The sequence below is a fragment of the Chaetodon auriga genome, chromosome 15 (genome assembly GCF_051107435.1).
Source record: "Chaetodon auriga isolate fChaAug3 chromosome 15, fChaAug3.hap1, whole genome shotgun sequence".
NCBI lineage: Eukaryota > Metazoa > Chordata > Actinopteri > Chaetodontiformes > Chaetodontidae > Chaetodon > Chaetodon auriga.
Window position 1 is genome coordinate 25,037,177 of NC_135088.1, and position 12,281 is coordinate 25,049,457.

Sequence of the window (12,281 nt, forward strand, 5' to 3'; positions counted from 1 at the left end):
TGTTTATTTGGGTTATTTTTTTTTTTTGGATAAATAAGAGGAATGTGTGATTTTGGAAAAGTGTTGAAATATCCCACGGTTTGGGTGGACCTTGAACTTTTCAGGTCCTGTTTCTGTTATACATTGGTTAGTCAGATGGCACCATGTTATAGCCAATTAGTGCCAAGTCGGGATAATTTTGGTAACCTACCGGATTCTTGGAAGGGCGGGACCTAACGCAGAATGCGCTGCAGACGTAAGTGCGGAGAAAGGAGACAGAAACAGGAGGAAGAGAGAGATGTCGAGCGCTGTTTCTAGCTGTGGCCTTGCTGGATTGGGGAAGAGCGAGACGGAAAGCCTGTGAGGAGCACGTTTTTTTTCAAGCTTCTGATGTGCTTCGGACACTGCCACACACGCTGCTGCAGTAGAGGTGCTCAGGACTTGCTGCTGCCAGAGAAACCTGCTCCTGCACACGCGGACCAGGCACCAGGGCTGCTTCTCCTCATCACTCAGCTAACCGATGGACAAATGGTTTGAACTGACTGTTACATCTTCTTTCTACTGTGTCAATGGGACTGTAAGTACAGACAATTCTCCGCCAGAGGTTTTCACATGAGCTCCAACAGCGCGCCAACGGTTATGGTACCAATAGACTGAGTAACAAATCCCGGGTATTCTTTAAATATGATTTAATTAATTTATTATTTTAGTTGGGGTTTTGAAATAAATATTGTTATATTTGTGCATAAAATTCTAGTGTGTGACAGTCTTTCATGTTTCAAAGTGATGTAATTCATAGGATGGTTATGTTAAAAGTATAAGGTATGGGTTGTTAAAATTTGATGCATGGGAGTTTAAGCTCACACTACAGTATAGCTATTCAGTAAGCTAACCGGGCCTCTTAGCACTTTAGTGGAGGTCATTTTCTTTTAACTGTTACAGTACTGAGTATCCCAAATTGATTTGTTTTTTTTTTGTAGCTCTCACCAATTCATCTCCCATGCAAAAGGGCATTAAAGGTGTGTGTCCTATAATCCTTTAATAAACAAAATAGAATTGAGTGAGGGGGGGCTACAAACAGTAAAAAGCACTTAAAACGCTTAAAAGTTATAGGACCAATATGTAATTTCTACTGTACTAAATCATAAAATGACCTTAATATATCATCAGAGATTAAGGAAACATGTTATGTTGAGATCCAGACTTCTCTGACATGCAATAACCAGTATATCCTCCTTCTAAATTTCCATTCTCATTTTTATTTTGACCAGAGCGGGTAAGGAGTAGATATGCATTGTTAAGGCACTATGTGGCACATTTCCACAGCCTGATGTGAAAGGTGTTGGAGTTATGTAAGCGGGCAGTGAACTGGTTGAGATATAACTAATTCTACCCGACTGAAAAAAACATGTCCTATACAGTAGCTTATCAACTCAATGTGCAGGACTTGACATTTAGTAGTTTTACAGTTTCAGCCTTGCTCCTGAAGCTTCAGTGTTCCTGACCTGCATGAGCTTCAGGTCTGGGGACAATGAGGCAAGCAGAGACAGCTCTCTCCACTGTCTGAATTTGGATTGCAGTACCCATTTTAAATGCTACAAGTCAGAGATACATATTGGTCCTTTAAGTAACACATCATCGAACAATAACCGTCCAGAGTGAAAGTTTGTCATTAACACATTTGTTAAATGCATAAGAACAATGGGAACGAATTTGCACTCAAATAAAAGTCAACACAAAGTATCAAGAAAGGTTTTGATTATACAATTGTAAAACTGTCCAGCCTTTTATATATCAAGTTTCAACCAGTTTTTTCTTGCCAACTGAACTCTGCATATGGTTGAACTGCAAGTAATATAACAACAGTCCAGAATGAAATCTTTTTCTTGGCTTACCTTGCAAATGAAAAAGACACATGATATCAGGGCATACTGCTGAACAGTAGTCAGAGTACAGTAATCTAGGTACACAGGTAATTTTTCAGTCTCTGAACTTTAGTCGACAGATTTCCTGGATCAAGGCCCATCAGTACTTTTTGAAATACCTCAGAACTACATCTGAGCTTCTTGGGGTAGCTCAGATTCAAGGCATAGGTTAGTCCCAGTAGATAACAGCAAGCTCTGCTAAGATCGCCAAGGCTTCTGAGGACAGTAACACTCTCAATTACAATCCCTACATCAGCAGGTTCATCACCTGACCCATCTTGGTTGCACAGCACGTAAATCTTCATCACTTCATCTCCCAGCTCCTCTTGTACACTGACAGGTGTATAAGCAGCATCCTGCAGACATAAAGATAACTGGTTACAACTCATTTTAAGTCTTCATGGGACACAAAATTGGTCCCTCACTGCTCATTTATTAAACAAAACCTCAGGATTGCTTTAACATGTGTCAAGATATTCATCTAAGTTCCATAATGAACAAACACAATCTACTTTATTACCACACAAAGCATTGCATTGTTCATGTCCATACTGAAAAATAAAAAACTGAAACATTTAAGGTGTAGGTCAGTCAATTTCCTCAGTGTAACTTACTTTTTCAAGGCACTTGCATCTTCTCTCAGATGATCAATGAGACATCGGATGATGACCTCTCCTGTTTGCTAAATGGGGATTCCAGCCTGCAAAACAGAAGGTCTTTATACATCTAACATTATTCCACGCATTCAAGTTTAATTTTGCTTTATTCTACCAACTTGAAAGGAATTGACATTAGACAAATCAAACATCAACCTTATAGAATGCTGGTATTTGGGGAGACAAGTAGATAAGAATAAAAACAAGACGTAGAAAAAAATTGGTGTGTCATGCAGAAGAACAGGAGGAAGCTAATGCAACCAACCAACCCAAACCCAAACCTAACCAAACTCTGAGGCATTATCTATATCCAAATGAGCATCTAATTCCAACAAAGGAAAGTTATTTTCATTTTCAGTAACAACTGGATGTTTTGCTATCACATTAGCCTTGAAATCTTTACATGAATAGCATTTGTGTTATCAACTTCTGTGTGTTGCATAAGTCCAATATATGTTTGTCTTGAAATCACACCCCTCAAAAGCACATTCTACTGTTTCATGTTTTTTCAAGTGAAAATTAATATGTTGGAAATAGTCTTTTGTATTAGGATGGGATGAGTCACAAATTTGACATATGAAATATTGCACAACTTCACATTGTTCAGTTTCGTGCAAGATCTATATAAATGTGTGCACAAACCACCCCATGTCTTGAAGGAGCAAGGACAGTTTAAATGAAGACAGGGTACTGAATATCCACGGCCAAAAGTACCATGACTCACTCGGTAATGCTTCAAAAGTGCCCCTTTGGATGAAGCCACAAATGTGCAGAGCTTACACTGCCATCCATAAGTTGACACCTGAATAAGCAATGATAAATAGTGTTATCATAGGGAGCAAACAGAGTAATTTCATTGCTACTTCTATCTATGTATTTTTTGGAACTAATATGATTAATCACGCAAATGTGTGAAAAAAAAAACACTAGGGAAACATGCTTAATCCAACAGTAAAAAGTTAAAAATAAATAATAATAATAATAATAATAATTTCAAAATGGTGGCGGCAGACACCAAGACATAACAATAAAAACGAGTAGTAGTAGCTGCTGGTCTGGACCACACTTTCAGGACCGCAGTCAGTTCTGGTTAGCCAACTACAATTGCAGTGGATATATAGACCCTCAACTGAGAGAAGAAATGATATGTGCAACCCTGCGTAACCATACCTAAATCTCACCAAACAAATGATTAAAATGACGCACCAAAACGTCCCTAAAACAGCCTCAAGCTAAATTTAAAGACTGAGTTAGTGCCATTGAGTAATTTTGCGATGTTCGTATAATCCGATTAGCTGATTAATTGTTTCATCAATTGATAGATTAATCAACTATCAAAACAGTTGTTATCTGCAGCCCGACAGAGGTACTGTAAATGCATAATATCGTATCAATGACCCAATGGTGGATATAGTTGGTAACAATTAATACTACTATATCCTAGACATTTTATCTTTACAGTTTGTGTTTCCAATTAATACTCCCTGACCAATGCAGTCAAACATGGTCGAAATCAAAAGGTGCAACTCATTTGCTTACTTGTTGCTTTCCTGAACTTGTATAAACTAAACTATGCAATACATTGGGATCCTTGTTTCAATGTTTGCACATTTAATGGTCCTTGAACACAATAATAAATGTGTGACATTTCTCTCTTTGTTGTCTTTATCCAAATTCTCTCCCTTAGCAGTGTTGGTGCTGTAAACAGAGTAAAAAATATTTAACATGCTTTACAAGACAACTGTGCTCCAAACACTCCAACAATGGGACTTTCTGAAAATGACTGATGTCATAATTATATTGATAGGGTTATCATTCATTTGGAAAACAGAAAGTTGCAGAGTGATCATATCATCAAAAAAATCTGTTCACTGAAATTCAACACGATACTGGACAGTCACTATCTTAACTTGAGACCGCATGCAAATTAAATTCCCATCACTGAACGCAGCATCAAATCAGACCACAATCAACTAGTCAGAGTGACCTTAAATGCTTTCACCTTCTGCACTTCGTAGATGTTTACACTGGCCTCACATGGATGCAGCGCTCTTCACCATCACTATCACCATCAATGGACTAGGAGTGGCACATATACATGCAAAGACGATGAGACAGCAGAGACTTTCATTTTGAAAAAATTGTTAGGTGAATGTGCAACATTACATGTTCTAGCCATCATCAAGTATTCACCCCAAAATATGGTAAGACCTTTAGCAAGTAGGACACTCAAAAATAAAATATATAACTCCTTATTAGAATAATAATAATAGTAATAAATCATTAGTTTCATAAGAAAAGGTAGGACATTTGTATTACCATACTGTGGCAAGGTGTTTAACTTAATATCTAGATTGGATATACATCACAACATTAAAACCAGGTACCAGGTTTAAGGTTTTGGCTGAATGTTGTATAACATTGTATCACAATCTCGGTCTCTCATCCACCTCCGATCACTCAGCTGCAGTGTTTTTTCCACTCTCACTCCCTCTGCTCCACTCTACCTGCCAGCCGCGCCCACCTCATCAGCTCTACTCTGCTCACCTGCCGACACAGCTGCAGCTCATCATAATCAGCCCTGCATATAAGCCTCTCCAGCACTCTCACTCGTTGCCAGATTGTTCTTCTGCAGTATGCGAGACTTTCCAGCGTTATCCTGTTTGATCACCCGTTGCCGACTTTGCCTGTCCCCGACCTGCTCTCCTCGTCTGCCTCCCGGTAAACTTACCTGCCTTCCGTCCCTGACCTCGTGCTCTGCCTCAGCGTTTCTGGTGTCTGACTGCTCTGCTGGAAACGATTCATCCGCCTGGCTTCGGCTTTCCTCTTGCCTGCTCCCCATCTGTACTTCTCCCGTGGACTGCTCATCTGGCTTCGACCCCCCCCTAGGGTGCCTCTGACTACTCCTCTGCTCTCTCCTCGCCGGCACCGCTGCTCGATCAGCTGTTTCTTCGGCTGCGGAGCTTCCTCCTCATCATCAGCGGCTGAAGGAAGTTACTCCGCTGCCCGCCGGCACCGCTGCGCGATCAGCTTTTTCTTCGGCTGCGGAGCTTCCTCCTGGTCATCAGCTGCGGCACTGGTCATTACCAACTGTTCCTGCTCTCCGTTGTACTGCATTTGGGTCCAAAACACGCCCGTTTCACATTGTTTCCCATACAATGACCGCAGCAACAACCACTATATATATATTTTTTTATATTCAAAATAGGTAAAATCATATTTTTTTTAATTGCAGAACTATATGCAGTGCATTGACTTAGTCCACACAACAAAAACAGTTACAGTCTTAGAAATGACAACTTAAGCCCCATCCACAGGAAGACGAGCCCAGGCCTAAATAGTTCATCAAACCCATGTATCATCCACACTAAGCCGGCGTTTTGGGGGTCTGAAAACGATCATTTCTGACGAGGCTGAAGTTGGCATCCGATTCACAGCTTCTGATTGGAATTTTCCGGTCCACCTTAAAAGTGTCATAACGCCTGTAGATGGCGGTAATCAGTCGTTTTCCTAATTCATGAACTGAGAGCATGAAACATTGTAGGAGGATGAAAAGAGAATCAACCCTAGATTGCAACGGTATTTAATTCATTCAAAAACCAGGATTTTATTTATTTTAATTGTAGATCTACTCTCTAATGTGTGTAACTCAGTAAAATGTAAAAGATGTATTTCTATGTCTTTTTCTGATCTACATCACATTAGACCTGTTCCTGATATAAAACCTTACTTAGACTCCTCAAATCTGGACTGAATTATTCTACAGAGCCTAAACATTCATAAAAACACAGTCTCTTATTTTTGAAACCTTTATCCTATTTGTGAAAATGCAAAAAAGGCGCATTTCACTGCTTTTTTCTCATCTAGACCACATTAAAGCAGGTCCAGGTCTAGAACCGTTACACTTAATCGGATGCCAACTTCAGCCTTGTTCATTTCTGAACCTAGGCCCCAGAGCGCAAAGATCTGAAAATGCCATTTCTGTGGCACCATTGTTACATCCTGTCCGCTTCTTTTTCTGATACGCTTGCTCCACCTCTTGATAAATGCGCCAACCTCAGAAAATGACAACAACAATGGTGCCGTGTACATGTTCTAAAATAATAAGCATAACATTTTGCACATGATTTTACATCGTCGTATAAACCGAGCGTTACCCAAAACAGTTCGGTGGTCTGAATAAATAGACTACATGCAGTCACGTCGATTGTGCAGAAGAAGTTCGGCTAACTAGCTAACTTACACCAGCAGGCTGCAACAGCATTTAGAAATTACACCCTATAAGTTATGTATGCAAGAAGACAGAGTAATTATTAATGACTTGATAACAATAATAAGGCTTGCTAGCTTGCTACTTACCGTGCTTTGAGAGCGGGTCTTCCAGTTGCTCTTAGCATCACAGAAGTGAACTTTCCAGCAGGTCTCCCGGTCAAAAAGTGGGCAGATACAAAGTCAGGTATCCTGTGAGACCACGCTCTTTGCACGCGACTGAAGTGTTCATATTCAAGTGAAACTTGCTTAAAGTAATAAGTCACTTAAGAAGATTAAGGAAATTGATTTTGAATGAGTAATAACTGCAGTTACTGAAACTGATCAGTATAATTAGTCCTTTCCAAATAACCTGAATGAAATTTGCCAAACAAATTAAGGATATTTCCAAAATATTATCTACCAAATGCTAATTTATTTCAATGAAATAAACTTAAATAATAAATGTAAAGTTAAGGTAAAATTACCTGTTAAATTTTTAGGCATTTAATTTGGTATATCCAACTCAAACAATCAACTGAATGTGTTTCAGAGATTTTATTAAGGTAGCATAGTTGTTTCTTACTGTAATATATACAAAGCCACTGAATTACTTTTTAGAGTGTATGTGTAATTCCATCTCTGTTTACTTCTGACTTAGTCAAAGTGGTTGTGGGGCAGATGCAGTCTCCATGGTTAGGTAGCTGCTCTAATGGAAACACAGAGAAGAGAGTAGGACTGTATATTTGGATCCTGGTCTCAACTCTGGGTTGTCATGGTTTTGGTTCACTCATGAACTCAGAGTCAGATTTCTAGAAATGAAAGCTGCTTCATCAAAAGCACAACAAAGTACAGGGCTTCCCTAGAAAGTCTGCCAAATATCTACAAAGCCCACATCATTTACTGGTCGCCATCTAAGCAGCCAGTGGTAGAATGATGACATGCAGCTAAATATAGTCAAATCTGGTAGGGGCCCAGAGAAAACTACTCAGAGATTCGTTTCCTTAACAGTAACCCAGCCTCCCTGGTTTCCTCACTGCTTTCAAGGTGCCAAGGAAGCAGGAGCTACACTTGGTCAGTCTGCACCAGCTACTGAGGGCTACAACAGCACCAACAGCTTATGTTTAATTTTCTACAGTGTGGAGTCATACTTCTAACACAGCAAATAAACTATATTAATTACCTGTACCAGTACCAGCAGGAGAAGGAGAGAGAAAAAGAAAAAGAATTAAAAGAGACAGAGAGTCATCGCTACTTGCTAAGATAAAGTAGCTAGCAGATAAGAGTGTGAAAACAACAGTGGAATTAGCAAGAAAGTCATTAAAGAGAGAGAGAGCTTTAAGGGCTTGACCAGAAATAGTTGAAATGTACAGCAGGTAATTTGCTGCAATGAAAAATAAAGCAGTTTTAACTGAGAAAATCAAGAGCAAAGTACACTACCAGCAACACAGGAACAGAACATGAGACAATATGCTTACCTCAGCATGTCAGCCCAAGCCCAAGCTGCCTTTGACAATGAATGCAGCCATTGGACAAAAATTGCTAATACAAAACAGTTGCAAGTTTGTGGGAGATAACTCTGGGACATTAACTTGATGCAGTATGAGGTATTGTGTGAACAGCAGGGATCAACAGGATCAGCTTTAGCCAGCTACAGCAACCTAATAAATAAAATGGAGAGATATCACAATGTGGATGACAGCAGAGGTGTCAAGTAACGAAGTACAAATACTTCGTTACTGTACTTAAGTACACTTTTTAGGTATCTATACTTTACTCCATTACTATTTTTTCTGCCTACTTTTGACTTCTACTCATTACATTTTCACACAAGTATCTGTACTTTCTATTCCTTACATTTTTAAAATGAACAGTCTCGTTACTCTTGGTTTAAGTTTAATGTTTTTTTGTTTTTTTTTAATTATTATATTTTTTTTACGTCGTGTGCGCCATCCAATACAGATCAGTGGCGCCAATCCTCACCTATGAGGTCAAGTGTAATTGGATGAATCATATAAAACAAACGCTCATTGGTTAGACGATTCATCCCATTTGTGCTGACACAAAAGGAAGTCGTCAGAACAGAAGCTAGGACGATAGAGAGCTGGTCGTAAGCAAGCAAGTGATCTACAATCTACACACGCGAAATATATGGCACGCATCAATCATGTCTGAGTCGGAAAAGGATGGCGAAACGTCTGAGAGGTATGCCATTTATGGGTTTGCATGTAGTGAGAGGTCATTACCTCTACCTCTACCCGCTACCTCTGGACGTCTAATTGAATTCCAATAAAGTTTGAGAAAGAACATGTTCCTCTCGTTGCTTTGTCTTTGACAGTAATGGGTTTATGATAATGCTGTGTTTTGGGCCACACGTATAATCAGTTTCAAATTAAGCTTCCAATCTACGTATATAGTCGCATCAACTAATTTATTATTATTTTTTAAAGGTTACTTTATACTTTTATACTTTAAGTAGGTTTTTGAGCACATACTTTTTCACTTTTACTTGAGTAAAGATGTCAAGGTGATACTTCAACTTTTACCAGAGTGTTTTTAAACTGCAGTATTTATACTTTTACTTAAGTAACAAATGTGTGTACTTTTGACACCACTGGATGACAGTTGTAATGATGACTTTTGTTTAAACCAAGACAGGGTATGTTTGACTAACTTCATTAGCTTTGCTGCAAATGAGGGCACAGAAAAAAGAACTAATGACACCATTAAAGCACTGCCATGCAGCAAGAATCCTCATGAAAATACTACAGCCTCAAATATAGTGATCTATGTAGACTCACCTGTGTGGTGGTCCTTCATGTCCACGAACACAAACTCTGCCTCCCACCTGCCTTGAAAACCGCTGTTTTCAAAGTCCACCGTCCGTTTAGCCATTTTTTGGGGAGAGGGTAGCTGAAAGTTGACCACAGGTCTAGCTCTATCAGGCTGCTGATTAACGAGTAGGGCAGGGACTCACGCTCGCGCAGTGTTGCGACTCCCCAGTAGTCAGTAGCTGATGTCATCAACAAATTTGCATAATTTACCATACGCATGTTGGAGAGACAAAAGACCCTAAATATGTTTAGAAGTACAAATGAACTTTACTCTGTCCATTCCTGTTTTTTTTAAGGTCGCAATTCCAACGCGCCACTTTTATCCGGCTTGGGACCGGCAAAAGAGATACTCTGGTGGAGTTATTTAGGTTTTTTGGTATGTATATATCCATATATATACACACACACACACACACACACACACATATATATATATAGAGAGAGAGATAGATATAGATATAGATATTGCAGTATTGTGCCTCCTTCAAGCTCGGGTCCTCTTCGAGAGGCCTGGGAGCTTGAGGGTTCTGCGCAGGATCTTGGCTGTTCCCAGGAGTGCGCTCTTCTGGACAGAGACCTCAGATGTTCTTCCTGGTATCTGCTGGAGCCATTCTCCCAGCTTGGGGGTTACCGCTCCGAGTGCCCCGATCACTACTGGGACCACTTTTGCCTTTATGCCACACATCTTCTCCAACTCCTCCTTGAGACCCTGGTATTTCTCCGGCTTCTCGTGCTCTTTCTTCCTGATGTTACTGTCACTTGGGATCGCTACATACACCACTGTGACTGTCTTCTGTTCTTTGTCTACCACCACTATGTCTGGTTGATTCTCTATCACCAGTTTGTCTGCCTGGAACTGGAAGTCCCACAGGATCTTGGCTCGGTCATTCTGGATCATCTTTGGAGGCGTCTTCCACCTTGATCCTGGGACCTCCAGCCCATACTCGGCACAGATGTTCCTGTGTAAGATGCTAGCCACCTGGTTATGGCGCTCCATGTATGCCTTCCCTGCCAGCATCTTACACCCCACTCTCTCAGGGGCATCTTTGCACAGCCTGCACCTGGGGTCTTGTCTGCTGTGGTAGATCCCGGCCTCTATTGACCTTGTGTTCAAGGCTTGCTCTTGTGCGACCATGATCAGTGCCTCTGTGCTGTCTTTCAGTCCAGCCTTTTCCAGCCACTGGTATGTTTTCGCTATGTCAGCCACTTCCTCAAGCTGTCAATGGTACATTCCATGCAGGGGCTTGTCTGTCCATGCCAACCCTTCTGGCTCCTCCTCACTGAGCTTCTGCTGCCTGAGGCATTCACTCAGCAGGTCATCATTAGGGGTCATCTTCCTAATGTACTCGTAGAGGCTTGCTGTTTCCTCCTGCATAGTGGCTCCGATGCCCACTAGTCCACGGCCTCCTGTCTTTAGTGTGTAGCCTCAGGACGCTGGACTTACTTCGTAAGGAGCTTCCTTGTCTTGATATCAGTGGCTTCCATTTCTTCCAGTGGCCAGGATATTATACCAGCAGGGTATCTGATTAGTGGCAGGGCGTAGGTGTGTATTGCCTGGATCTTGTTCTTGCCATTCAGCTGACTCTTCAGGACCTGCCTCACCCTCTGAAGGTATTTGGCTGTGGCTGTTCTCCATGTTGCCTTCTCATAATTGCCGTTTGCCTGTTGGATCCCCAGGTATTTGTAGCTGTCCTGAATATCTGCTATGTTGCCTTCAGGATGTTCAACCCCTTCAGTGGCGATCATCTTCCCTCTTCTGCACACCATCCATCCACACTTATCCAGTCCGAATGACATCCCGATGTCATTGCTGTATATCCTGGTGAGTGAGGGAGTCAATGTCACGCTCACTCTTGGCATACAGCTTGATGTCATCCATGTAGAGAAGGTGGCTGATTGTAGCCCACTTCGGAATCGGTATCCAAAGCCACTCTTGGTGATGATCTGGCTGAGGGGATTTAGGCCTATGCAGAACAGCAGGGAAGACAGTGCATCTCCTTGGTATATACCACATTTGTTGCTCACTTCTGCAATTGGCTGTGAGTTGGCTTCCAGAGTTGTCTTCCACAACCCCATCGAGTTCTTGATGAAGGCTCTAAGTGTCCTGTTGATCTTATACAGGTCTAGGCACTCCAGTATCCATGTGTGTGTGGCATCGAGTCATAGGCCTTCTTGTAGTCAATCCAGGCTGTGCAGAGGTTGGTACTTCTGGTCTTACAGTCCTGGATGACTGCCCTGTGAACCAGTAGTTGGTGTTTGGCTCCTCTGGTGTTGTTGCCAATTCCTTTCTGTGTTCTACTCATGTACTGATCCATGTGCCTGCTCATCTTAGCCGCTATGATGCCTGACGGGAGCTTCCATGCTGTACTCAGGCAGGTTATAGGCCGGTAGTTGGATGGTACCTTCTGTGGGTCCTTCATGATGAGGACTGTACGGCCTTGGGTCAGCCACTCTGGGTGGGTTCCTGATCTTAGCAGCTGATTCATCTGTGCTGCCAGTCGTTCGTGGAGTGCGGTTAGCTGTTTGAGCCAGTAGGCGTGGATCATGTCGGGCCCAGATGCTGTCCATCTCTTCATCTTAGACACTCTTTCTTGAATGTCTGCAGTGGTAATTTCTACTGGTTCCTGTTCTGGGAGGCT

The 12,281-nt window shown here is 41.5% G+C and overlaps 1 protein-coding gene across 1 annotated transcript in view; it reads left to right on the forward strand.

Annotated features, from left to right (window-relative positions):
- Window positions 1-240: 240 nt before the first annotated feature.
- Window positions 241-12,281, forward strand: part of LOC143332621 (uncharacterized) — a 30,124-nt gene continuing 18,083 nt past the window's right edge. The window contains exon 1 of the transcript XR_013078231.1: window positions 241-556. The gene's annotated coding sequence lies outside the window, so the exon portion shown is untranslated. The remainder of the gene's footprint in view (window positions 557-12,281) is intronic.